A 26,425-nucleotide genomic window follows, 5' to 3' on the forward strand; every position below is an offset into this window, starting at 1 on the left:
TTAATTAGGGAAAAAGACTGGTGAAAAGAGAATCAAAGTAATTTTCAGAAAGTTATTTTATCAGCAGTTGCATTTTGAAAATGTTTCCAGTTAGAAATTTCTGTGATAGTTAGAAATCGTAAGGGGGGTATTCTTTCTTTGCGAATGTTAAAAGAAAGTAGGAGACTTGATATTTATGATGATAAAATAGGTACCTGTATTCCGATATTTTTATCAATACCAAATAAATGGAAAAGAAAGAAACATCTAGAATCATCAGAAAAGCATTGCTAAAATTAAAAACAAAGTCTTGAAACTACATATTAAAAGTGTAAAATATAATTTGCACCTATGGAAATAGACCTAGAATAATCAACATCAAGACATAGTCCAGTGAAGTTACTGGCCTTTCAGTACAAGGAAAAATTATAAAAATGAAAATATTGGTATGTACTAAACAAAAACCAACTAAGCTTGTTACCAGATTATTGATCCAGAGCAAAAGACCAACATTTTATACTAGAAAATATTTTAAGAATCTCCATGAAGAAAATGCAATGCAAGATTGTGTTTCTGTCTACGTATACCATCTTCAAATATATGTGCTATAGTCCAAATTTTAGGAACATGAAGTACTCAGAGATATTTAACTCATGAACCTCTCTAGGGTATTTGCTAGAAAGGGAATACCAGACAACCTTGCAATGATTGCATGAACTTCATTAGCTTATGCACTGATGCATCTATTCACAGAATATAGAATAAAAGGAACAAATAATAATATGATGAAAATACACTACACAGTTGTTATGTGTTCTGATAATGTAGAAATAATATGATACACCAAATGGGAAATTTTGGTTCTACCTGTGAGGGAATACTCACACTGAAAAATCCTCTTTCTGAAAAGACTTGAAAAAAGTACAAGATACATAGAGAAGCTGTTTGAAAACATTGGAACACAACGGATACAGGCAGAAATTGAAAAGCCACTATTCCTCTGAAATAGAGAAGTCTTGTGATCAAGATACACTCTCAGTCTTTCTCCCTGAGGGTACTTGCCCCTGGGGCACAGGCAAACAGAAACCTAAAGAAAACTGCAGCCTCCTTGGGCTGAATAGACAGGTCAAAGGTCACAGCTGCCCAAACTGCTGAGTTGTGAAGGGCAGGTCCAGGCAGTCAGTGAAGAGGCTGAAGGGAAACCCAAACATCTGTGTGGATTATCACTTCAAAAAAATTTTTGCAGACTTTTAAGATAAGCATGCACAGGGCATAATTGTAAGAAACCAAAAAACAAAAAAAACAAAAAAAACCAAACAAAAACAAAAACCATAATAGCTAGTAACCTAGAAAGCAAAGGAGAGCTTTCTTCAGCCATGCAATGCTGAGAAGAGAGAAGTCAGAGTTTGGGTTAAGATTACACAAGGGTCTGGGTGCCTGTGGGACTCTGGGTTCAGCAGCTGAATTTGGCTCAGGTCATGATCTCCTGGTTCCTGGGTTTGAGCCCTGCATGGGGCTCTGTGCTATCTCAGAGCCTGGAGCCTGTGTCACCCTCTCTCTCTGCTCCTCCCCTGGCTTGTGCTTGTGCTCTCTCTCTCTCTCTCTCTCTCTCAAAAAAAGAGTTAAAAACAAAAAGATTACACAAGCGTTACACTCCAGGTATAGGGTAGTGTACTATACCTTTAACGTTAAAGAGAAATCTGAAATTAAAATTAAAGAGATATCAGATATAAACCAGCCTTACCAATGCCTAAATTAACCAGGAACAGGATGAACATGATCTGTTTGCTTTCCACCTTCCCAGCAGAAAAACGCTTACCGCTCTGCCCTTGGGGAGAAGATACCATTAGCCTGGACTTTGACAGACTCTCAAACACAATGTCAGTCATTGGATAAAACATGGACAAAAAAAGCCTAATCCCTGAAAATGAAGATAGAGTAATAGAAAATAGGTGCAGCCATTGAGTGACTAATACTTTCAGTTATTAAACAGGGACTTTAAAACAAATATGATTAAAATTTTCTCAAAGGTGTCTGACATGTATATAAATGAGTACAATATAAATTTTGAAAGCAAAATTAAGAATTAAGTACAGTTTCATAGCTTAGGGAGAACAGAACAAAGGATTAATGGGCAGAACAACAGGAAATCTAGGTTGAAGCTCAGTGTTAAATTAATTAAACAAGGAGGCCGGGAGACTGTGCTGGCTCTAACACCATGGTGACTTATGTAAGGAAACCAAATCTAAGCCTGTAACTATCTAAGTTTATGAAATTGACACCTAAGAACAACTAATCACAAAGAGCCAAATAGGCTTAAGGTATAGCCAACTAATAATTTCCTTCCTCTTCCACATTTTCTTTATGAAAGTCTCTCTTGAGCTCTTGTTGATGGAGAATTCCCTAATCACTACCACTTTGGACTTGCCCAGTTTGAATCAATTTTTGCTGAAATAAACTAAAAAAAAAAAATATATTATATACTTCAATTTATCTTTAAAAAGCAGCGAGATAAAAGGGAAAATCACAGAAGAGAAAAAATCGAACATGGAGCATGTTGCATATATTTGTAATTGGGGTTCAAGACGGAGAAGGTAGAGAGAGTGGCGAAGATGGTATATTTGAAGTGTATTTGCCAAGAGTTTTTTAAAGGTGATAAAAAATATTAAATCACAGGCCAAGAAGCTTACAACATCCAAGCTCTATATTAAAACTGGCTGAAAACACATGTGTGGATTTGTTTTAGAAATAGGCTTGAATAATCAAACATAAAAATACAATTTTGAGAAAATCAAGGAAGTTTGATCATTAACAAGAGATTACATGATGCCAATAAATTATTTTTAATATTGTTAAATGTGATGATAGCATTCTGTCCACATAAAAGTAATCTGAGTTGTTGTTTTGTGTTTTTTGGAAATGCGTAGAGGAACCTGAGGGGTAAAGTTATACAATTATCTGTGATATTCTTTAAAATATGTAATATTCTGCAAACAAATATTTTTAAAACATAGATTCATAGTGGAAACAGAAGCATGTCAGCTGACACTGTCTCATTTATACCTTGTAATGGTTTCCAATCCAGTTTCCTAGTAAGACTTGTTTTTTAAGTTACTCATCCTGTTTGTCATGGTTAACTCAATTAAAATTAGATGATTTTCTGCTTAACTAGATGTAATTAATTAAAACACATCTCAAAACACCTAATTTGGAAGAGTCCCTAAGGCCATACCCACCCTCTCTGCCCAAGCCATTTCCATTAGGACATCTCAGATGCCCTAGTTGTTGCTGGGCACTGAAACAGAAGGACCGAGTGATGGTATGACAAGGAACCTGTGTATCATATATTACGGAAGCAAAATGCTTCTTTGTAAATTTCACATATACATACATAATCTCTCTATAATGTCATCTATGAAGAAAAATATAATATATATGTTAAAATTTATAATATCTAATTTCTGTACTCCATGGTCTTTGCAACCTCACATAGGTATATACAAAATGCTTTGGATAACATCGCCTTTTTTGTTTTTTGTTTTTGTTTTTGTTTTTTTGATAATGCAATCGATGCACCCAACATGGGGTTTGAACACATGACCCGGAGATCAAGAGTCACATGCTCTACTGGCTGGGCGGCCAGACACCCCATGGATAATGTTGATTTAAATGGCCTCAATTTGACCTGTTTGAATTCAAACACTACCACAATTTGATATTAGGCATCTTGGTACATTGCCATAAACACATTTTATATAACAAAAAATCACCACTAGCTCATAACATATACATACTTTATAGTATTTATTGGATGTGTAAAAAATTATAAATGTGTCCTTTTGTGATATTTGCTTCTAAAGGTGCTGGTCTTAGGAACTTTCTTAAATGATGAGATGAATGAATTTGATTCAAAGATATCTTTTTGCTTTACTTGATAAAACCCTCTGCCTACTTCACTACTCCAAGGACTTTTGTACTGCTTTCATAATTAAGGCCATCAATCTTGAACATTTTTATGGCTGATTGTGGTACAAGACTGCTTGGCTAAGCCTCTGAAAAGTAAATGATTATGGAGTGTAGTTTTCTTTGGCAATTTCAGCTTTGACTTTGTCTTTGGTTTCCACAGTCTGTTACCCAATACTGTGGATGAGATGCTTATAAATAAGAGCTTTGGTGGTTAATGTGGGTACTTGGAATGACAGAAAACAAAGAAACAAAAACACAAAGCAAAACTCAGATTCCTGAGATGCAATGTAACCAGACCTATAAGAAGTTACACTTAAACCCTAGTTCTCTCACTTGTTTCCAGATTAAGAATTATCTGTTTTTTTTTTTAATTATGGCCATTTTACTATGTTGGAAAAAAATCATTTTCCCCTCAGCACAAAAGTAATTTCTATATAGCTTTGCTATCCCAAGCAAAGATTGGGATGGATATATACATACATACATATATATATATATACACACACATGTATATACATACACACACACACACACACACGTATATACACACACACACACACATACACACACACACACACATACACACACACACACACACACACACACATACACACACACACACACATACACACACACACACACACACACACACACACACACACAGAAAGACATTTACCAAGATTGGGAGTCTCAGTGCCCAATATCAAGTCTGTTAAATTGCTCCCTAGTCTGGTTGCTCTAAAGGTCTGGGCTGCTAACACTACTGATTTCTTGGCCAGCTTACTAAACAAAACCCAGTGACCTGTGTAGTATTGCAGTATTTGCAGTATCTGTGTCCTAGAATCCTTACATCTTCTCTGCTTTTCCACCTCTTAAAAAGCAAAGCAAAAAAAAAAAAAAATCACCAGTATAATTTCCAGCAAGCCCAGCATTTCCAGCATTGACAATTCAAAAATAGGCAGGAAACAATTTCAATGGGTAGATACAAAAATTATAATAACTATTTTTTACTAAAATATATCCCATACTATAGGGGCTCTGAACCCAATTTCAACATGTGTTAGGCAGCGGGATGGTTTTCCTACAGCACAAAGCAATTCTCTGTTCTACAAGCTGGGTGACCTACAATTCAGCTTGATTCTGACACTATTTATCAGTAGATAGCATCAGATTCCACAGTTTGAGGGCTCAGTCTATAAGACCCCCCATCCCCGCCCCTCACCCCCAACTGCTGTCCATGGGACACCTCAGACACCAGGTGAACGTCCAGGCTTCTGATAGACCAGTTATAGATTGCAGGTTTCAGTGACCCCCACCTGGTGTTTGTTTGATTTGCTAGAGCAGCTCAGAGGACTCAGGGAAATATTTAGTTACTAGATCACCAGTTTATTATGAAAGCCTATAACCCAGGAACAGCCAGAGAGAAGAGATGCCTAGGGCAAGGTACCGAGAAGGAGCCTGGGGCCTGTGTTTCCTCCAGACCACCCTTCCCAACACATGGAAGCGCATACCGTCTCCATTTGGTCACCAACCCAGAAGCTTTATAAACTCTGTCCTTTTGGGGTTTTATGGAAGCTTCATTACAAAGTCATGGCTGATTAAACCATTAGCCATTGGAAACTGATTCAATTTCCAGCCCTTTCCCCTCCCCGGAGGTCAGCAGATGAGACTGAAAGTTTCAACCCTCCCATCAGCCAATAGGTTTCCCTGGCAACTAGCCTCCTCCTTCCCTATGCAGGGTCCAAAAGTCACTTCATCAACATAACAAAAAGACATCCTTAGCATTCTCCTCACTTAGGTGATTCCAAGGGCTTTAGATATTCTATGCCGGAAATGGAGACAAAGATCAAAAATATATTTATTATTAGAAATCACAATATCACAATATTGTGTGCAATAATGAAAATATGTTTAATTTTTGGCAACAGTATTTTTTTAAGTTCAAAATTGAAGAAAAGATAAATAGATCAATGCTTTTTTTTTTTAAACTTCCAGTTTGTAAGTGAAAACCCTGCATCTGTCTTTTATAAAACGAGACCAATCTTAGGTTTTTTTTCAGGCACTTAGTGTTTGAATATCGTCATTTTACTGTTCAATTTTGTAATGCCAAAATCAATAGAAAATATGCTCATTCCCCCATGTTTTAACATGTAAAGTGTGGAAATATAGACTCTTAGTTTTTTTCTTTAATAATTTTTGAAATAATTTTAGATAAACAGAAAATTTGCCAAGACAGTGTAGAAATTTCAGAATTTTCTACAGAAAATTCAGAAACAATTTCAGTTTCCTCTAATGTTATCATCTTGTATTATCATAATATCTTTGTCAAATCTAAGAAATCAAAATTGTCACATTACAATTCACTAAACTCCAGCTTTTTTGGATTTCACCAGTTTCTCCATGAAGGTACGTTATCTATTCCAGGATCTGATCCGGGATACCCCCTTGTATCTAATGATCCCGTCTACTTAGCCTGTTGTGGTTTCTGCGACTTTCCTTATGTTTGATTACTTTGACAGTTGTGAGTGTTGGCAAGTCTTTTAAAATACATCACTCATTTTAACTCAGCTTGGGTTTCTAAAGTTTCTAACTGATAATCAGACTGAGGTTATGGCTGTTTAGAAGGAATACCACAGAAGTGATGTGCCCTTCCTATCCTGTCCCATCCCATCATATCACATGAGGGCCACATAAAGGCATCACTGGTCACTTGGTTAGGTGGTCTCTTGGTTAGGACAGAGGGGTCCAGTCTTCTCCATCGGAAGGTATTAATTTTCCCTTTCTGTACTCTAAATTGAAATCCATTTCACATGATAGATGGGGAAACTAACTTCCACCTCCTGAAACAGGAGTATGTGTACATGTTATTTAAGATACTTTTTTTTAAGATTTGTCTCTTTTCCACATTAATCTACTTTTCAATTATTCATTTATATCAGGAGAGACCCATGTGTTTTTATTTTGTGCTTTGGGTTATAATCTGGAACTATGTGATTCATTTTGTTGCTAATATTGTTCCAGATTTGGACATTGGGAACTTTCTAGGTAGATTCTGGTGTCCCATTGACGTATACCTATTCTTTTATTTTTGAGTACTTCTTTACTTTTTTGGGCTACAAGAGTGCCAAGCTCATCTTGTGTTTTCCTTTTACCAGTCTAGAATCAATCAGTGCTCTAAAGAAACTCAGCTTCCTTTTATTGGAAATTGGTATTTTATTGGTTTATTTTATTGGATGTTGGTATTTAGACATAAGATTTAAATGTTGGGAGTGTTATGTGTTACTGGGGTTCATTGTTTCTAGGGGTTGAAGGCAGAAAGAACCAAATAGTATATGTATGTATAATAATATAAGCCCATTTATATCCATATTTATAATAATTGTTTCTACATCTACCCAGCTAACACATACATATGCTTACACACACACACACACACACACACACACACACACACACATAAACATAAGTCCATACTATGTCTCCAACTGTAATCCAGCACCACAGGATTTATTATAGCCTGGTTCTCCTGCTTATCTGTATCTTTTCTGGCAGTGAAAAATCTGTATCTCACCATCCACCCTCCATTCACTTATTCGTTCAACCCCAGTATGTATGAAAAGTAGTTTCGGAATTGATAACTCATACCTCCGTGAAAAACCAACTTACTGATTACAGTGTTTATATATTGTTCATTTTACCTTGAACTCACAATTTGTAGCCAAAACACCATTTTCCAAACTTACCATGTCTGCCTTTTCCTTCCGTACCCTGTTTGGTGCTCTTAGGTCAGATTTTTTATTACAGTCCCATTCATCTGTCATAGTCTGCATTCCATCTTGGGATCCCTTGACATCCTGGTTCATGATTCTTTTATTTGTTTTGATAGTTTGTTTCCTGATTTTTAAAAAATTTGCCTATATTAAAATTTCCCCTTTGTGACGAACAGTTCTGTGTGTTTTGATGAATGCATAGTTGTGTATCCACTACCCCAATGCAATATAAAATAGTTCTATCATCTTAAAATTCCCCTGTGTCCCCTTTGCAGAAAAGACCTCCGCCCCCAATCTTTATCACTTATATGTTTTCTAAACCTATGGTTTTGCCCTTTATAGAATGTCATGTGAATGGAAATCATGCAATATGTAACTTTTTATTTCTGGTCCCTTCATTATAAAAATGCATCTAAAATTGATACATATTGTTCCTGTTGCATCCTTGCCTATCAGTAGGCTTTTTTGTTTTGTTTTTGCTTTTGCATATTAACCATTCAAATAAGTGTGTAGTGTTATCTTATTCTCACTGTAATTTGCATTTTCTTAGGAATAAGGATGTAAAGGATTCCTTTTCTTAGGAATAAGGATGTAAAGGCTTCTCTCAGCTTTTTATTGTCATCAATATACTTTTGGTCATTTTTAAATTGAAAAAAAAATTAAATTACTGTTTTAATGGTTCTTTATATATTCTGGATATAAGTTCCTTATTATATATGTGGTGTGCAGTAATTTTTTCCCTAAGATTATAGCTTGTCTTTTTATTCTATATAAGATAGTTTCATAGAGCAAAGTATTTAATTTTGATAAAGACCAGCCTTTTAATATTTTCAACCTAAGTTTGCATAAATATTGTGTATTTTCTTTAAGCAATGTTATAATTCTACACTTTCCATTTATGTATGTGATCAATTTTGAGTAATGTTTATGTGGGTTCTGACACATGTGCTGTGGTTCATGTTTTCTTTCTCTTTCTTTCTTTCTTTCTTTCTTTCTTTCTTTCTTTCTTTTTTTTTAGGTTTATTTATTTATTTTTGAGAGGGACAGAGAGAACATACCTGTGGGGGGTGGGGGGAAGGGACAGAGAGAGGGAGAGAGAGAATCCCAAGTAGGCTCTGCACTTTCAGGGTGGAGCCAGACATGGGGCTTGATCTCAGGAACCCTGCGATCATGACCTGCGCTGAAGTCAGCAGTCAGACGCTCAACCTACTGAGCCACCCAGGAGCCCCTGTGGTTCATGTTTTTAATCAATTTTATTTACATTTTCAAAGAACCAGCTTTTGCTTCTCCAGTTCCCTCTACTACTTTCTTATTTTAAATTCTACTCTTTTCTGCTCTAATTTTTATTTTTGTAATCCTTTAGCTGCCTTTAGGTTTAATATGTATTTTTTTTTTTTCCTTCAGTCTCCTAAGACGGAGCTCAGGTTATTCATTTTAAGTCTTTCTTCTTTTTTTATTATGTGCATTAGTGAAAAATAATTACCTTTAATCACTGCCTTGGTGAAATCCTACACATTTTAATAATTGTTTTCTTTTAATTTAGCTCAAAATTTTGTTTTTCTTAAAATTTATCTGTGAGTTCCTCTTTGTCCCATAGTTGCTTCTAAGTGGATATTAAATTTCTAAATATTTGCAGATTTTCCAGAAATCTTTCAATTATTAGGGTCTAATTTCATTTTATTATGAAAATGTATAATTCTTTTCATTTAAATGTATTGCCTTTTTAATTTAATAGCCTAAGGATATAGGGTAAATGCGTCTGTGTGGCTTTAGAGATGACTGTTCTTCCCGTCCACCAGCTTCTACTACTCTGGGGGGTTGTCGGCAGTCAGGGGAGGGAGGGGTGAGCTTTCTCCTGAGTCTTCAGGATTTTTCTGAGACCCTGATGGGCTTCTGGAGGAAAGTACAATAAATAGGTGGGGACTTCATTACACCTGTGTCCCATGCTGGCCCTTTACTCTCCTGCTTGCCCAAACTCTGTCTTTAGCAATTTGTCAATCCTTCCTATCAGTTTTCTAGAACATTCCCCAGGCTTTATGGCCTTTGGCACTTTCACCCAAGTAAGCAAATGCTCAATTTTGGTGTCTCACTGAAGTATCAGGTTCAGGTCTTGATTTTAGTATGGCAGCTGGCCCTTGTTTCTCAGTTTTCTTATGGGCTCACAAGAAATCTGTAATATGCAGTCTTGTAAGGGAGTGGGGGAGGGACGTCTTTCCTGTTTTCTGTCTCTGAGCTGAAACCGAAATTGCTATTTTTTAATATCCTTTTGCATTGTGTTTTAATAATCTCTTCTAGTCGTTTTCCATTCATACTCCATAATAATTGAGAAAAGTGAACTGGAAAATGTTAAATCATAAAGGTTGAAATTAGATAATTTTCTTTATCGTCCAATCTTTAAATCCACAATTTTTGGGAAAGTAGATCAGACCATCAATTTCATTTCTGGAAAAGTGTTTAAGCACAGAAGGATGACGGCAGGAGAATGAGTTTCCTAACATCTGTTTTACTGCTATGAAATAATAAAATCATATTTTTTTTTTGGTATGTAAAAATATTCAACAGTTTTGGGCTCTTGGGTGGCTCAGTCGGTTAACCATCTGACTTCGACTCAGATCATGATATCGTGGTTCGTAGGTTCAAGCCCCACCTCGGGCTCTGTGCTGATGGCTCAGAGCCTGGAGCCTGCATTGGATTCTGTGTGTGTGTGTTTCTTTCTCTCTGTACCTCCCCTGCTCGCATGCTGTTTCTCTCTAAAATAAATGAACATAAAAAAAAATTCAACAATTTAAATGATCCAAATTTCATCACAGAAGTATTTTCTGGTAAACTGACTTAGAAATTTTTTCTTGAATGACATAAATAGGATTATTTCTTTCATCAGGTGAGCAACAAAAGAAACAAAGCTCCAAGTACCCCAAGACTAAGACACCTAGGATAACATTGTAAAGCTGTTGACTGTAATACATCCAATTGCTTGAGAAAATTATTGAAAGTTCTTTGCTTCTAACATAGGATAATAATCCTATTGTTAATAATTACTCTGTTCATGATGAGGTCCTGACTTTTTGCTTTACTTTTTTTTTTTCACTGTTTTTGAGTACAAATCTATTCATGACGAATGATGCCATAAATATTGTATGTTCTATATCTTTGCAAATGCTAGATCTTGTGTTTCTATTTCATAACAAATCTGATATTGTTGGCATTTTGACTGGAATTATTTCTCCTCTAAATTATTTAGCAAATCTATATTCATATATACATGTTCTGTAGATTTGGGGATAATGACTTTTATTCTGCTATTTTAACATAAAATACCATAATAAACTCATGTTTATTACAATAGATTCTCATTTATTATATTGTCTTTTAATAAAGAGAATTCTTAAAAATCCCTCAATGACTATATTTAGGTTAAAATCTAAACTACTTATAGTGACCTTTCAAACCCTACATGATTTAGACTCTACTAATGTCATTTTGTACCCTAGAGCTAGAGAATATGAGGAGAGAAAGAGAGAGCAACTTAAGCAGGGCTCACCCAGGGCAGAGCCCTATGTCTAAAGCAGAGCTCAGTCCCAGGATGGTGAGATGAACTGAACCGAAATCAAGAGTTGGTCACTTAAACGACTGAACCACCCAGGTACCCCAGAGATTAGACATTTTGAAGGGCATATAAAATATATAAGGATTAGTGTAAGTCAGGAGAGAGTTAAAGAAAGAAACCAAAAGAAATCTTTAAAATGTTTATAGAGGGCCACCTGGGTGGCTCAGTTGGTTAAGTGTCTAACTTTGGCTCAGGTCATGATCTTATGGTTCATGAGTTCAAGCCCTGCATCAGGCTCTGTGCTGACAGGTTCTATGTCTCCCTCTCTATCTGCCCTTCTCTGCTTACATTCTGTCTTTCTCAAAAATAAATAAACATCAGAAAACAATTTAAAAATAAATAAAACTTCTCTAGAGATAAGCTCTCATCTTCCAGGTGGTCTTCATTTTACTTGTCTTAGTTAATCATGATCTCTGAAAGAACTCCAGAGGCATTTATCAAATACCTCCCAAATTATGGAAGAACATGTAGGGTTCAGTGTTCCTATTTCTTATGGCCAAGAACCTTTCACCAAAATTATTAAAGGGAGGCAGTATATGGAATATATAGGCTATAGGAATGTTTGTTCTCACCAAACATCATTGTGAATATTGCTATACTTAGATTTGGGGGATCAAAGCTGTTAGCCTTACTTATAACTTTCCCCCATTGCTGCTCATTTGACAACTGAAGTTTAAATATTTTGTGTAATTGCCAACATTTCCAGTGAGAAAGCATTTATAGCAAATATGTTCACTCATTCCCTTGAAGTTTTACACCACCATGAGCCTGATGGACTATTGATCAGTTTACTGTGGTTGCCAAAATCTTTCTGCTAGAGCAATTTCCTGTAATTGCACTTGTACAAAAAAGCTGGTGACATTCGGGGAAAAGAGTGAGAATTAAATAGATAAAACATTTTGAGGCGCTAAGTATTCGTGGGGATTTAATTATTATTAGGCTGATAGCATTGAAATGAGATATTGTTTCTTGGCTAAAAAAATGAAGCCTTTTTATTATAAGCTTATTTGCGAAGGTAGGCACTGTTAATAAAATAATAATAATAATAATAATAATAATAATAATAACATATTTTGAGTGAAAAATCAAGGTTTATTTACCTTTGGCTCCTTATGCTCATGATACTGTCCCCACTCTGGATTCAGCAGCTAAGAATCTCTATAAATACTGTGTAGACAATGATATAGTTGAAAATAAAGAATCTATTTTTTAATACTAAATTCTAAAATAGAACATTACAATACATAAAGGAAAAACTCTACCTAAAAAGAGCTTTCAATTCCAAGATCTAATTTTATCAAATAATTATTTTAATCATATAAGCTAAGAATTTTGAGAAAAAAAATTACAGAAATTTAGGATATAGAAAAAAGGATAATGCAGAATTTTGTAAAGAAAGAAATACCATCTGAAAAGAGGATTAAATTTCCTCCAGTCAATGAGAATTGGATGAAATTTAACATGAACTTAAATGTGGGCATGGAATTTTTAGTGTTTGAGTCAAGGAGGAGAAGGGGAAAAAAAAAAGAAAAAGAACCATCCACTTATATTTTGGAATCCCAGAATACAGAAATTATTGCCTAGCTTCCAAAGATAGCCTCTAGGAAGATTGCCAGTGTCCTAGAAAGATCCACATGCCTCACAATAGCAGCGACTGAGCTGAGATTGTAAATAATGGGCCTGAGGGGTTCTCACAATTTCCTGGTCCCTCAGTAGGAATATGCACATATCTGCAAATGTGCCAGTAGACCTGGAAAGGGTTTGGCGACAGGATTAGCAGGATATTTGGTGAATGCTTAAGATAATGGAGCTAGAGAATATGAGGATCCGTGCATATTTAGGTGTGTATGCAGTGTGATACATGACTCTTCTGATTATCTGTTTTGGGCAAAGTTATAACTTAAGACAACATTAATTATTTACTCTGTCCACAAATCTGCAACCTGGGAAATGCTCAGGTGGCATCTCTTTTCTGTTTCACATAGTGACAGCCAAGGTGGCTCAAGTGGGGCTACAAGAGCTACTGTCAGTATAGCTCCCACATGGCACATTGATGCTGCTTCTTGACCAGTGGCTCAGCTCAGACGATCAGCTAGATGACTCATTTTGCTTTCCTTCTGGAGCTTTCCACTGAGTTGCTTGGGCGTGGGCTTCCTCCAGTGGAATGATAGCGGTTCTAAGGAAGAGCGTTCCGAAGTTTTAAGTGAAAGCTACAAATCTTATAACTTAGCCTCAGAAGTCCCATATATCACTCTACACCATCCTATTGGTCAAATAAGTCACTCAGGCCAGCCCAAGTCAAGATGAGTAGAATTTGATTCCAACGCTTGGTGAAAAGAGTAGCTAACACTGGTGGCCGTCTTTAATCTACCACAGTTTACTCTCTGGCCACAAAAAAGCATGTTACTTCCATCTGCAAATACAGTCACCCTCCCCAAAGCCTGGACAAAGGCTCATCCTATTTTTGCATTGGTGTGAAGGCCAGGATCTTGTCATGTAAATCAGGTTTACGTGTAGCTAAGACTGCACGGTTACTGTTCTTTAAGTACTATTATTCCCCTTGATCCGTCTATTCTACGAAATCAAAAAGTAAGTTTTACTTTAAAAGCTTCTAGGGGCGCCTGGGTGGCGCAGTCGGTTGAGCGTCCGACTTCAGCCAGGTCACGATCTCGCGGTCTGTGAGTTCGAGCCCCGCGTCAGGCTCTGGGCTGATGGCTCGGAGCCTGGAGCCTGTTTCCGATTCTGTGTCTCCCTCTCTCTCTGCCCCTCCCCCGTTCATGCTCTGTCTCTCTCTGTCCCAAAAATAAATTAAAAGCGTTGAAAAAAAAAATGTAAAAGCTTCTAAAATGTAAACCTCCAAATGAGTAACATACACTCTTCTCCAAAGTCAAAGTTTAGGTTGGTAAGGTTTAGAGAAACAATAAAGATATCTTATCATCAGAATCTACAGAAGGAAATATCAGGTTCTAGGCGTACATTCTATTTTATTCTATTATCTCCACATAAAAATAAAGATCTCGTCCTCTTTAAATACCACGAAGGTTATCAGTGAGGTGAGGTGCTGATATCTGCGTTTATGTGTGATATGTGTTTATTCCATGGGTTTTATGTTTGTGTCCATGTGCACAATGTATGCAGTTTGTTCCTCTTAAGGATCAGAGTTTGAATATCCATTAAGGCATTTCAAACATGCCTAAGTACAAAAACTTTTGTTAGTTTAATTTAAGGAATTTTCTTACTGTAAAAATCTGGACCCTGTTAACAAGGGCAGAGCTTGACCCCAACAAATCTGTTTCAGTCTTCCTAAGATTTTACTGTCACTTGTTCAAAGCAATGCCATTTGCATTCTAACACTGTCATGGAAATAACTTTTCAGTGCACTCCAAGCATACTTGGAAATCATTCTTTCAGACACTTTCTTCTCCTTCCACGCATTTATCTATAGGCCTTTCGTCCTCTTGCAGTTTATTCTTGCCAATATCATGGATTAAAATCTTTCACCCAGCTGGACACACTGACCTTTGTATTTGCATCTGTTTGAACTAAAACTTCTGTTAATTAGGAGATTTTTACCCATTAGTTACATTCATATTTAGTCTATCACTGTGTAATGACTACAGAATTTGAAGGACTTAGATAAATGTATGCAAATTAAACCTGAGGTTTACCTGGCTTTGTTCAAATTTGTTTCAACAATTGAGTTCTTCCAGGGAAATTATTCACAATTGACAGTTATAAAAAGATAAGATCTAATATTTCAGGATTATTAACAAACTTGAGAATGTTATCACCTAAAAGTAAATTTAAAAAATGTTTGGTCAAGTTGTTGTGCAATTCTTGATATGCTAACTTAGTTCAGCACTGAAATTTTGATTCTAACTTCAGCTATCTTAAAATTGTAAATAATAAGTAATTCTACTGGGTGTCACAGTCACTGTTTCAAAGTTACTGTGAGGTGAATTTTAGATCCTATGGCACCAGACTTTAATTTTTTGAGTATATAAAGAAAATGTAATTCACAGGCTACACAAATAGGCAGATAAAGTGTTTAAAAACTAATGCCTAATGGATGCTGTTTTAAAGACTTGAGAGTGAATAGAAAAATTCTTTAAAAAATATAGAACTGTTTTGTTTTATTTATACATTTATTTTTAATTTTTTTAATTTTTAATTTTTAATATAATTTATTGTCAAATTGGTTTCCATACAACGCCCAGTGCTCATCCCAATAAGCTTTTAATTATTTTAAAATGTATTTATTTTTGAGAGAGAGACAGAGAGACAGAGAGGCAGAGTGCAGGCAGGGAAGGGGCAGAGAGAGAGATGGAGACACAGAATCAGAAGCAGGCTCCAGGCTCTGAGCTGTCAGCACAGAGGCTGATGCAGGGCTGGAACTCATGGACCACGAGATCGTGACCTGAGCTGAAGTCAGAGGCTTAACCAACTAAGCCACCCAAGCACCCCTGTTCTATCTATACATTTCACAGTGGCTCCATAATTAATTCAAAATTGATTCAACCACCATTTCATGAGTACAATCTTTTTTTTTTTTTTTTTTTTTCATTTAATAAATGAAAGATGTGAACTGGGGACAAGTATATGCCTTCACAATATCCAAACAAGTACATTTAAATATAATAATAAAAAGTGAAGTCTTTAAATGTAGACATTTCATATGTTTATCAATAAAGTTATGATAAAATCTCTTATGGATTGAATCAGTCATTTTAATAGAAGAAATTAAATAAATGTACATATAAAATGACAATTTAGCTTAGTTAAGAATTATTACTAAAGTATTTGAGTAAACACAAATTATTATTATTATTAATTATTGTTATTTGCTTGTCTCTAAAAGCAATAACCAGTTTCTATATACCTATATGTTACTTCAAGTCAATGTGTTCAAATAATGAAAAAAATATCCTAGGATACTTGTTTTATTTATTTATTTTTTATTTTTTATTTAAAAATTTTTTTTAATGTTTTATTTGTTTTTGAGACAGAGAGAGACAGAGCATGAACAGGGGAGGGTCAGAGAGAGAGGGAGACACAGAATCTGAAGCAGGCTCCAGGCTCTGAGCTGTCAGCACAGAGCCCGATGCGAACCTCGAACCCACGGACTGTGAGATCATGACCTGAGCCGGAGTCAGATGCCTAACTGACTGAGCCACCCAGGCGCCCCTAGGATACTTGTTTTAAAGGGACTAGAGCTTTATAGCATCTTTCTCATATTGGTTCCATTAAAATGAAATGATATTTAACATTTAACTTGTTCTTTTTCATTTTGAAGTTTCTTTGAGGATATACTTATATCTGCCAAAAGAGAGTAATAGTGATATAATTTTGGTAGGTATCATATGCTAACACAGTTACTTAATTTAAGAAAACATACTAAAAATATAAAACTTTTTTTTTTTGCTGAACAATGTAATAATGTATGAACAAACTACTAATGACTGTACAATTTTCACAGGCATGCTTGTGAGAAAGAAGATGTCATCTTTTAATACCATCTAGAGTACGTTCTGTTTCACAGTCTTCATCAACATCATACCTGACCGTTTGCCACCTCCTCTCCTCCTTCTCCCCCATAGTTGCTCCTCTATTCAGTTCCCTGGGATAACAAAGTGATTTATTGGTAGATCCTTTGTAGTTAATTTATTTTTTTAATGTTTACTTATGTATTTTTGAGAGAGAGACAGAGTACCCACACAAGTAGGGGAGGGGCAGAGAGAGAGAGGGAGAGAATCCCAAGCAAGCTCTATGCCCAGCGCTGAGCCCAATGCAGTGCTTCATCTCACTAACTATAAGATCATGATCTAAGCCTAAATCAAGAGCCAGATGCTCAACAGACTGAGCCACCTAGCTGCCACTGTAGTTAATTTGAATACTTAAAAGCAACACCTCTGTCTATAAATGAAGCAAAAGAACATAATCTTCAGCTATGTGTCTGTGTTGTGTTCACATATGTATAAAATTGCAATGTATATGCAAAAATATAGAATAAAATGAAAACACTATGCATTACTAACTTTCGTATACTGTAATTTTGTTTTTGTTTTTGCCAATTTAAATTGGTTACCTTTTGTGGTAAGACACAGTATGTAACTTATTTTATTCAGTTTCTCTGCTGTTGAATTGAATATTTATTTGCTTCTGGTAATGCATATATTTGTATCAATATTGAAATCTGATAGAGGTGTATATGAATGCATCTTTTCATCTTGACTTATTAACTATGACTATTGTCCTATTTGTTTCCAATTTTAATGGAATATTTTTCATATGATAAAAATGAAATATACGCATTTAAATATATCCATTTTAATGTCACCACCACTGGTGATTTATAAAATAATATTAATGTCATTTCTATCTATACATCATGTATATCTGAATATAATTGTCATCATAGGTTATATATGATCGTATATACTTTTTAATATAAATATGCATCAGAGTCATTTTCTAGAAAATAATTCATAAATATAATTCTTGGTAATTTTATACTTCTTTTAGAACATGAAAAATGTATCCAGGTGGGTCAGTAACTTGTCCAGTATCTTATGGTGGTGACAGAGTCTACTATGTATTAATGCTCAAGTCTTTTGATTAGAATGTTGTTTTTTTTTCACAATATAATTTCAATTTCCTCAAAAGCACAATCACTTCCGGTCATAAAAATGTAGTGAAAACTAGCCATATGTGAAAGAGAGAATTACATGGGTGTCCCTGATATCAAACTCATTTCATCTATCGATGAGAGGTGGATCACCTGGGTGGCTCAGTCAGTTAAGCATCTGACTTCTGTTCAGGTCATGATCTCGCAGTCTGTGAGTTCAGGCCCCGCGTAGTGCTCTGTGCTGACAGCTCTGAGCCTGGAGCCTGCTTCAGATTCAGTGCTTCCCTCTCTCTGCCCCTTCATGGCTCGTGTTCTGTCTCTCTCTCAAAAATAAACATTAAAGAATATTTTAAAAATCTATAGGGGCCCCTGGGTGGCTCAGTCGGTTAAGCCACCGACAATTGGTTCAGGACATGATCTCCCACGATCTCATGGGAGTTCGAGCCCTGCATTGGGCTCTGTGCTGACAGCTCAGGCCTGGAGCCTGCTTCGGATTCTGTCTCCCTCTCTTGTCTGCTCCTCCCCCACTCATGCTTGCTCTCTCTCTCTCTCTCTCGCATTCAAAAATAAGTAAACATTAAAAAAATTAAAATAAAACAATAAAAATCTATCAACGTGAGTAAATTATGTAATATTTAATAAGATCAAAAAAGTGTTTGTATATGGAAATATGTAAGAAATGCTTATCTGAGAAAAATTTGATCACAGCTTTGTGGTAAAAATACCTCTCTTCCAAAATGTTCAGTGTCCAATTGACAAAGAAAACACAAAATCATACTCTTGAGAAATTCTAGATATCAGTGTAAATTGTTGCAATTGAAGTGATGGTAAAATGGGTTTCAGTGACAGCTCTTCTTAATGAAACTTTAGCCATATAATCATAAATCAGAAAAAGAAGTTAAAAACATTGTTTTAGGAATGCAAATCATGTATAGAACGGAAGTAAGTAAAGTAATGATTTTTGGCAACAGAATATATAAAAAAAAATAATGTGTTTTTTTCTCACCTACAATCTGAACAACCATTAATAGCATAGGTAGATGGGCAAACCAGCGAGAATCCTCATTAGAGAACAAAGATGTGTCATTCTCATTCTGTGTTCCACAGTCACCTGTAGTTGTCAAACAGGAAGATTCGAAATGGGGACAAATGGAGACCATGTCTTCTTACCCTTGCTTCTCCTTTTTTGCTAGAGAAAATGCTCTGAGCTGGCTTATTTGAAATTTGCAAAAAAAGAATAAGCAAAGGAGAATTCGAACATTTAGAAGCCTACACACATACATGCAACACAAGCACATACAGCCTGAGACAAAAAAAGAAAAGGGTCTGGTAGTAAGAACCGCTTATCTCACCTGAAGTCTGCTGGTTACAGGCTTGCATACATCCAGAATTGGGGGTTGAGTTCAGATGCCATGAATTCCATGTGAAAATAATCCAGCGTGCTTAAACTTTATCCCAAGTCCCTCTCACAAAGGGCATCATAGGCATGTGAATACAGCGTTGGTTATATTCTAAGTCCTGGGAGCCCAGCTGAAGTACAATTCAGCAACTTGTTAAACAGATGTGTTCTCTTCCTGTTACACTACATGAAAGCCTGAGTGGTGGGGAAGTTCAAGTAGAAGTCTTTGTGATTCTCCTTTCCTTGGAAAATAAAAAGCTAAGTGGCATCCATGAGGATATGGCACGGATTAGTGTTGCCACAAAATCCTCTAAAGATTAGGGGTGTATATTTCAAATTTATTACTGTAAGAATAGCCTGTCTGCCAATGAAAAACAACGATCTATCTAAGATTTTGACAACAGGATTGCTTGGAGCCTCCAATCAAACAAACTCTTGTTGATGTTCTCTCTTTGTTAGAGCAAATCATATGACCTCTGGCATCTGTAAATATCCATTGTTAAAGAAAACACCAACTCTTCACCAGGCATTAGACCATTACTTTTGAAAATATTGAAACAACTAAACATGCAGTTCTATAAATAAGCACCATTTAGGTTGAGTTTCACTTTATCAATCACTATGCCAAATAGTCATATAATAATTTAATCCAAACCACAAAAAAAAACCATTTTAAAGTGATCTATAAGGAACTGTATCTCAGTGAAGTTAAACAACTTAAAAAGGTGTTACAGATAATAGATAGGTAAGTTTTCAATCCCATGTCTCTATGGGCATGGTGCAATATTAACAAAAAAAATTACATTGTAAAGATACTAAGGCCCAAAAGACAAATTTGTAAGAAAACTAAACTTTAACAAGATGAAGACAAAATTAAATACACAACAAATTCTTTAGATAAGAATTAACATATTTACTAATACAATTTAGACAACTTTAAAAATGGATAAAGCAAGTCAAATTATTTCATTAAAGGAATCCTCTGTGCTAAATCTTGGGATTCTTGGCAAAAAAAAAGGCTATAGTTTGGAAAGTTAACATCAGGAAAGAAAAATAAGACTAATGGGGCTCTCTGTCCTCTCACAGTGTAACTTCAACTTGTGTTATATCCTTCCAGAACTTCTGTGAGACTAGGCAGACTGTGAAAGAAGTCTGTGTCTGAGATATGCCTCCAGTGTATGCAAAAGGAATGGATGAACAGTCTCTGTGCTTGACATTCTCAAATTTATAACTCATCATCACATTGAAATTAGCACAAAATTCTAAAATGGAATATTTTACTATTTAATAATGAATTCTTTAATTAAATTATTTGTCTTGCAATGGTCTAAGATAGCATTCTTTCCATAGAGGAAAAAAAGTCAACCATGCCATTTGCTTAGAAACAATATGATTATAAAAACAGGCTTATAAAAATCACTTTAAAGTTTTTTTTTCTTTCAATTTTTAGTTAGGTAATTTTCTTTGAATTTATGTAATTTTCTTTGTCTTTAAGCTTAGGAATTCACAATAATACATGTGTTCTTAATTGGCAGCCTGCAGTTTAATTATATCAATATAATAAACCATTCCCTGAGGTGTCTTTTTGTTTATTTTGTTCTAAAATATGTATGAGCTTTCAAAGTTAATATTTGGATTAAACTTAACTGATAATTAAATGATCAGAATCAGTATTACTACATGCAATAACATAAACCACTCTGTTCCCTAACTGCAAACAGATTATGAGACCAATTCAAGCTGCATAGATTTTATGAACTATTCAGTATTTTCATCAAGGCATTATAGCTTTTTTTTTATATAACAAACACATTGTTAACTGATGGGAAAAGCATTATGAAGTCAGGATTTTATATGTCTGTTATAAAATAGTTAGCATTTATAATCATCAGTAATGAAAAGTTGTAATAACTACCTCCTAAGAATTTGTTGACCTCCTAAGTAAATTATTGCAGAAAGTATCATTTTTCAAACATTAAATTATATGACCACATCTACCATTTATTTTTAGGTACGTCTGAGAGTCAGGGAATTTTCATTTAATCCTCTATTTGGAGAGTTATTTCAAAAAGCACAGAGTATGGTAATATAAGACTTTTACACTTTTATCATCGAACTAGGTACTAGGAAAAATGAGTTTTTGAAATGTAAAATCATTTTGAAAAAGCTGTTATACAAAATGAGAGCATAAACTTAACACTTTAAAGAAAGATCTACAAGGTTAAACATAAAACAGTTGAAGGCACATGCATATTTCAAAAGCACTGGGAGAAAGAAGGACATTAAAATTTACTGAAAGCCAATAAGATGCCAAACACTGTGGATACCAGCTCTATGATCTGGTTTAATTCACATAAACACCCTTCATAGTAGGTTCAGTGTACCATCATTGTAGGAAAGGAGCCTTAGAAGCTTATGTAATTGGCTTAGATCCACAAATACAATAGAATTAGACCCAGATATTGACACAGGTATGTCTGTTTCTAACATTAATAACCTTTGCATTCTAAAAAAATAAAAAAATAAAACAAAAACAATTGGTTGAGAGTACAGCTCTGGAGCTAGATTGTCTGAATCCATTTTTTTTTTCTTTTAATCTGCTTCCTATTAGTCCTATAACTTGGGAGAACTGCCTAACACTCAGTTTCCAACCTTTGCATTGGGTATAATGTATGACTATTATGATCTATAGGGTGACGTACACATAGTAAATACTCAATGATTATCAACCACAATTCCTTTCATTCAAGATCTAATAGCTCCTGACTGGCAAAGTAGGGACAAGAATTCTGGTCCTCACCCTTAGTCCAACATTGTGCTCAGTCACCTAGATACTATTTTGCAAAACAAAGTACATTAATATTTTATAACAGTGTATTATGTATATGGTCTGCTCTGGGGATGTTAAGTTACTTACACAAATTTGACAATGTGTAGTGATTCTAGAAGCAATGAACCCTCACCAAAATAACTGTACACTTTAATACGTTAACCTGCCACAATTGCATGGATGCTAAGATGAGAGACTTTGGGGTCAGAGATGAAAACTGTATTAGTCATAGCACAGCAAGCAACAGGCACATCAGAGTATTTGTGCTCAATTCCCCTGTTCCATGAGGCAACATGATGAATCCAGATGGATCCCTGATGTGCAACAGGCAGTCTCACAGTCAAGGAACCCAACGCCTAAGGGACCTGAGTTCTACAGCAAGGGGTAAGAACACCCTTTTCTTTGCCAGGAGAGCAACCAGGTGCAGGCAGGAACCCCTACTCCATTTCTGCATTGTTAATCTTCTTTTCAAAATTTCCAGCAGCAAAAAATGATCCTGAGAACTGTTCTGGAATTTGGTTTGCATTATCTCCCTGTCTCTATATGGAATAATATATTATCCAACCAGTAAGACCAAATCAATGGAAACAATTTTATCTTTGAAATAGCTTCTGAGAGATCAAGGTGAAATGGGTGTCTTTTGGTATTCTTGGCAAGCCCCTGTCAACCACACCCAAGTTTATATTAATGAGATGATTTTTGGACAGCCCCTAGATAATCACAGGGTAGTGGCTCATTGCCAAGGACCCAACCTTGTGGTTTGAGAATTGAATCATTCAGCCCCACTCTCCTACCTCGGGGAGGGGAGAAGGTGCTGGGCTTAAATTAATCCCCAATTGCCAATGGTTGGCTCAACCATGAGGATGTAATGAAGCCTCCATAAAACCCCAAAAGAATAGGTTTTGGAGAGGAGCTTCTGAGTTGGTGAAGAGGGGTACACCTATGTGCTGGGAGAGTGGCCAACCTCAAATTCTGTGGGGGACAGAGTCTATCGTGTTCAGAATCCTTCTACACCTAATCCTATGTATCTCTTCATCTGACTGTTGATTCATAGCCTTTGTGATAAACTAGTAATCTAGCAAGTAAGTCGTTTCCCTTAGTTCTGTGTGCCGTTCTAGCAAATAATTGAACCTGACAAAGGTCATGCCAACCTTCGATTTATATGTGGTTGGGCAGAAAGAAACACAGCTGACCACATGGACTTGTGATTACCATCCGAAGTGAGGGCAGTATTGTGGGACTGAGCCCTTTATTCCAAACAGTATGATAAAATATATAATTGGTTAACAAATATCCACTCTTCCCTCTGTATCCTCATGGGGAGAGTATACTAATTCTCCCCATTAATGTCTGGCTTCCAATGGTCCTCGGAGTGTAGCTAAGAAGAAATAGGGATCTCAGTCCTATAACTACAAGAAAGTGAATTCTGCCAGTAATCTGATCAAGAATCAGATTTTCCCACTAAAGAGACACACAGCCTTACCAGGACCTTGGTTTTATGCCCGGAAGACCGGTGCTAGACTGCTGATACACAAAACTGTAAGATAACAACTTCATGTTGTTTTAAGCCCCTACATTTTTCGAAATGGTAATAGCAGCAATAGAATACTAGTACGAAGGACACACATAGCAGGCCTGGAGCAAATGTTTGGTTTTCAGACACTCTTAGTCTACGCTAAAATATTACTATTCTGGAGTCACATGAGTAAGGAATAACTCTACATGAGGTATAGCACTGATGATCAATGTCATTTGTTACGTCTCATTTTTATGGCAGTCTGATGTTGATTGATGCAGAGATAAACTAGCATTACTTTTCTGCTAATAAAGAAGAAACGAAGGCAAAAGTTTAATCACCTGGATCACTGTTGCAGTGAAAATGTAGCAGACTTAAACCTGGAGCTAGATTGCTCTCCCTGACACCTAGGTTTACGGATGTCAGTTGCAATGCCACACTGATTCCCACTTACCACCAAACATACACTTTCCCCTTTGGAAGATTAATATGGTAACACTGAGTAAGCTGCGTTTTATGGAAATAAGGAAAAGAGATAGGAAAAATATCAAACTACCGAGGACATGAATTAGGCTGTGTGCACTGAAATAAAAAACAAAAACAAAAACAAAAACAAAAAAGCAAGCAAAGGACTAATTATATTTTAAGACATTTCTGGAGTGCCTGGGGCCTCAGTCAGTTAGGCATCCGATTCTTGGTTTCGGCTCAGGTCATGATCTCATGGTTTCATGGTTTTGAGCCCCGCATGGGGCTCTGTACTCACAGTGCCCAGCCTGCTTGGGATCCTCGCTCTCTCTCTCTCCCTCTCTCTGTGAGCCTTTTCGGTTCACGCTGTCTCTGTCTCCCTCAAAAATAAATAAACTTTAAGAATTATTTAAAAAGACATTTTTTAAAGAAAAATAGACTTTGCAATAAGGTGGAAAGATTAAATGAATGGGAAAGGAGGAGAAAAGGATGGTTATATAACTATGAGATCAAAGTTCTTGATGGAGTTGATTAAGAAAGGTATAATTACAATTCTGGAAATATTGACTTTTAAGTAATAAGGCATATGCATTGAGGATGTATGGGACCTGTTCATACCATGAGTGATGAAGATATGCAACTCTGAGTCTTTTGTGGCTTTAGTTGTAAAAGAAGGTAAACTTTCCACAGAAAAGGAAAAGGACAAAAGTATTCCTATAATACTTCTGGCATAAAGGAGTGCTTATGGTACAGATGAATACTTCTTTTTTTTCTTTCATTTCTTCTCTCATCTACTGAAAGTTACATGTTTAAAATAAGGGTTGGATAACCTCAGTAACCTGAGATGTTTACCCATTTCTACGGAATACATGTGTCTTTTTAATGTAGCTTGCATATCTCTCCATTATTTAACACAAATAACCTATTCAGACTTTTATACATTGTTCCAAAAATTCTTGGCTCATACACATACATGACCATTACTTTCTGAATTCACTTTTTCTATACCCATTTCTACACCATTACTGTATTCTATAATTTACATATTTATTTCTTATAAACTATTAAAATAGTCTTGGGGCACCTGGGTGGCTCAGTAGGTTAAGTGTTCGACTTAGTCTCAGGTCATGATCTCGTGGTCTGTGAGTTCGAACCCTGTGTTGGGCTCTGTGCTGACAGTTCAGAGCCTGGAGCCTGCTTCAGATTCTGGGTCTCCCTCCCTCTCTCTCTGTTCCTCCCCATCCCCCACTCTTTGTCTCTCTCTCTCTCTCTCTCTCTCTCAAATAAATAAACATTAAAAAATTTAAATAAACTATTAAAATACTTTTGATCCCATGTCCACTAAAAACACTCTTTTCCTCTATGAAGTTTTCTTTGATTCCCTGAATACCAACAAAGCTACCTTTTCTCTAGAATATAGCAATAACTTAATGTTCTCACTTAGTCAATTAGGACACTCTCCCTCCTTGTTGATTATAATTGTGTCTCTCCATAATCGATTCCTTGCAAGTTTCTTCAATAAATATACAAATCTCATTTGTTTTGGTATCTCTCACACTCTAACAGGGTTCTGTAGACATAGTATCCTCTCAATATTTGCTTAATGTACCTAAATTGGTAATTAGCAATTATTTTCTTTAATATGTGAAATATGGTACATTTACTACGGAGGCTACCCAACTGAGTAAATGTGATGGAATGTGCTTGAATTTGTAGAAAATATATTTTGCAATAATTTCCAAAGTGGCTACTAAATATTAACGATTAGCACCCTTTCTAATGAACAGATGGCATGAAACAATCATGGGAGTCAGAGGGAGCCAGTTTAGCTGAGATGTTTTTAAGGGACGGCAGATAGTCTCAAGCAGTAATAGGATTTTTTTTTTCTTTTTCCATTTTACAAAGGTCTACTTTATGGTCTAGTCTTATTAGGCTTTCCAAGATGCTGCATGTGAATGATGCTGCAGTACAACTCTGTGTAGATTATTGGTTTGACAGCTACTAGAGACAAGTCACTATATGAAATGAGATGTCCTCTAGGTTCAGAGCAGCGTTCCAGAACGGAATTTTAGGTTTAGTACACTTCTATATAAACAAGTTGAATAAATAAGTAATTTAAATGCAGATGTTACTATTTTCTATGCTAGTGGGGATTGGTGAAAAGTTACAGTCTTCCTGGGGAAAGATCTTTGCTGCTTCTAGATAACTTTATTTCAAAATAGAAGGCTTTCTAAGGAAGGGACAATGCAACTACTGTATATTTTGGGG

This window comes from Panthera leo, chromosome D3 (assembly GCF_018350215.1).
Source record: "Panthera leo isolate Ple1 chromosome D3, P.leo_Ple1_pat1.1, whole genome shotgun sequence".
In the NCBI taxonomy this organism is placed as follows: domain Eukaryota; kingdom Metazoa; phylum Chordata; class Mammalia; order Carnivora; family Felidae; genus Panthera; species Panthera leo.